Source organism: Pezoporus flaviventris, unplaced genomic scaffold, assembly GCF_033815535.1.
Source record: "Pezoporus flaviventris isolate CSIRO_AGI_PZ_B2104156 unplaced genomic scaffold, CSIRO_AGI_Pfla_v1 ptg000097l, whole genome shotgun sequence".
NCBI lineage: Eukaryota > Metazoa > Chordata > Aves > Psittaciformes > Psittacidae > Pezoporus > Pezoporus flaviventris.
This window is the reverse complement of record NW_026892645.1, coordinates 3,224,592-3,228,160: the sequence shown is the minus strand read 5'-3', so window position 1 is coordinate 3,228,160 and position 3,569 is coordinate 3,224,592.

Genomic DNA, 3,569 nt, shown 5'->3' with positions numbered 1-3,569 from the left:
GGGCTCTCCTGTGTGCACACTAAAAGCACAATTAAGGACTTCACTGCTAAGGGACTACGGAGATCAGTTCTGCAGCCTGGACTCGGTGTTTGCAACCTGTCTTCCCGAGTTCAGTCAGCAGCGACTTTATAAACACTAAACACAGCTCTAGGCCCTCCAGGGAGGTGTTTGTGTGGTTCTGCGCCCAACTGATGGCGAGTGATGTGGGCCAGGACGAGCCGGGTGCTATGCTAGTGGACAGACACCCCCAGTCCCGTTCCTGACCACCAGCAGCCCCAGGTTTTCACTTCTTCACGGAGGTCCCTGGGAATGCTAACACGGGAAATGTGGATCACGGTCTGCCAGAAAAAAACGTGGCAGCGAGGGAGCTGCAAGCGATGCAGCCGGCAGCCAGGGTCTGACAACGTCCTGCGGAGCTCGGGGAAGTGGGTAGCTCCAGCCCAGCGGTCTCCGGGCCAAGCCCGAGAGCCGGCCCGGCAGCGGGAGTCCGGTTGAGCAGCAAAGCACCGCCCTGGGGCTTTGGCAGCCAGCCCCGACTGACAGGGGGGTCCCACGGCGGGTCCGCTCCGCGGGCACACTGCGCACCGAACACCGCGCCCCGCTCCGCACCCCTTAACCCCCAGAGCCTCCTCCGTGCAGGGCGCCTCCGCCCCGCCAGCGCCGGCCGGGAACGCACGAAGGGGCTGCCGCTCCCTCGCCGGGCTCGCCGGAACCCCGCGGGCACCACTGGGCTGGACAGGGCTGGGGTGGGCTCGACCAGGCTGGGCTGGGCTGAGCCGGGCTCCCTGGGGTGGGGCTGGGCTCGGGTACCCTCACCCCGCACGCCCACCCCCGACTGGATCCTCCCGCACATCCCACTCCCGACGCCCTCGCCCCGACTAACAGCAAAGCACTCACAAGCCTCCGCGCTCTGCAACCTCTGTTAGCAGCACAGGGGATCTTCTTCCCCGGCAATCACTTCTCCATGGCAGTCCCCGATGAAGCTTCCCAGGAGATCTGGCACATGGTGCTGGCAGAAAAAGCAGACAGTGGGGGAGTTTCCAGGGATCCTCACAGTAGCAAGAGCCTAACACCAGAGTGCTCAGGAGTACAGGTGAAGAAGGCCAGCTCTAGAGATGTCTAGGAGAGTAAACAGAAGAGCAGGCTGATACAATGAGCAGAGCTCACTGAGAAAGAGGCAGAGTCAGACCAGCAGCAGCTCTGCAGGGCACTTCCAGCATGTCTCCAGTGTAATTCCCTTGCCCAGCAGCTTCAGTGTTCTGGCATTTCGTTGAGCCTGGGCCCGTGACAGTCCTGGAGAGAACATGAAGGCTGGAGGGCTCAGGCCACCTCCATGGGCCAGCAATGCTCCCCGCCTCACAGGACAGTGCTGCTCTTTCAGTTTATGCCCACTCACTTTTGCTACAGCAACAGGCACACAGTTCCCACTCCTCCCCTCTAAGTGAATACTTGAATCACACCATGGATTCACAGGCAACTGGCTTTTGTTCTTGAGGGTCTTCGTCCGGGAATGACGGCAATTACAACATCCCAGCGCCTCTGCTTGCTGCAATAAATCTCTCACAGAAGAATGGCCCTCGGAGGCAGCTGCGCCGGGCTGCTTAGTCACTGCTGCCAGTTGGGAAACAGCCTGGCACTCCCGGACAGTGCAGCACAGAGCGCCAAAGGCTTGGAGGGAGAGGGCTGTGCTGCTCACTGTGGATTGGCCAAAACGGGATCCTACTTTCCCTTGGTGATGGAAGGAACAAAGGGGGTGAGGCAGAGCTCTAGTTTACACCAAAGATCTTCAGAGGAAAGTGCAAAGTGTTTTTCAAACTCATGGCTGGATTAGGTTTAATAAGAGTTAGAGTTCCCCAGCTCATAGTAAATTGTTATTTATGCTGATGTCTTAGAATTAAGCACTTTTTATAACAGCAATAAATACAGTTTCCTAGTAGCATTAGAAATGGAATCCAGGCCACAGCCTCCAGCATCACTCCTCTTTTCTATAGCCACAAAAATAAACTATCCTCTGTGCACATGCAGAGAGGTGAAGTTTCCTGTGCTCACTGAATGCTGCCTGTATGTAACCTCACATACACAAGTTCTTTGGATTTATATTTGAACTAACTTCTGTAATTACACACTGGACTTTCAAATAAGACTCAGTGCTTTGGCTGGGATCAAGGGCAGCTCTAGACTCTGGTGAGAACGTTTCACTGGTGTTTCAAAGAAAAGGTCACTGCCAGCAAGTGGAAGCTAATAATTGGCACCTCGTTGTACTTTCACCTAAAATCAACCTAAAAGAGCTCAGGCTCCCGGGCTGCTGATCAAGTCCAGGGAGTGGGGTCCAGATCCTGGCCTGCTGGATGCTTCCTTTGGACCTCTCAGCTCTCCAGAGGATTTCCTGCAGCCACATGCACACATGGGCACTGCCATATGTTTGTTCCTTGCCATGGCAGCAGTCATTGCCAGCAGTGCTGGTAATCCATCATTGTAGTGACACTAAATCCCACAAAGCAAATATTCTAGCCAGTCAGCTGTCTCCTTAAGGCGACTGCAGTTCCCGAAGTCAGCCTTCATCCATCCATCTCAAAACTAATTAGAAATAACAGAGTTCTTAGAGTTAAGAGGTGTCCATCCAGTGCAAGAAGACCTTACCAAGCAGACATATGACCTTGGGATGGTTAGATGGTAAAATCCCAATGTACTTTTAATGCCTGTAAATCTCTTTAATAAGCAGCTGAGGAAAGGGCAAATTGTGCTGTGCAGTATGGGAGATGCTGTCACTCTGGGTTAGCTTATTTTTAAATTGGTTGTGATCCTGTTTACATGCAGTCAATTTAAAAAATCAGCTCAGGTGCATTTTAAGAAGTGTTATGCTTACCAGTTAGTAAACCCTGATCTGCCACTCTCGAGGCACATCTTTCACACAACCCTTGGAAGAGCTTCCCAGCACATGGGCGAGCAACATGTTAAACTTTATAAATCAAGTGTTTGCCAAGTGGAGTAGAAAGCCATGTGTCTAAGCAAGATGCATTGAAAAATGGAACAAAGTGCTGTGTGTGTCAGAGATCACTGGGTCGTGTTGCAAACCTGTCCCTTGCAGAGTTATCCTTCAAAATAACATTCCCTAGCCCAGCTGTAGATGGTATTTCACTCCAACATTTGTTTCTTCCCACTTTTTACTGCACAAAACTGACCCTTTCTCTGACCCAGCTCCTCCTCATGGAGTTTAATGTTACCCGAACTTTGTCTGAATTAGACTGGGTTCTCTGCTGAGACAGGGCTTGAGTGTTGACTTAGGAGGCTACTGCAGTTCAGAGCTTTTGGGGTACCCTTGTTTATCTGCATATGGATGTTTCTGCAAGGGGTGATTCCAGGTAGTGTTTGAAATAAATGAAAGCACGGAGTCTTCATCCTAATAACTCCATCTTTGCCTGTCCAACTGCTTATTATTCAGAAAGAAGAGTGAAGGAGTTGCTGCTTCTCTCTTGGCTAATGCTGGGTACTTGAAAAGGGGCAGTTGGGCTGTTTGTGAGTGCATAGGTAAGAACTGGAGCTTTCTGCTGTCTCTAATTCAGGCACTT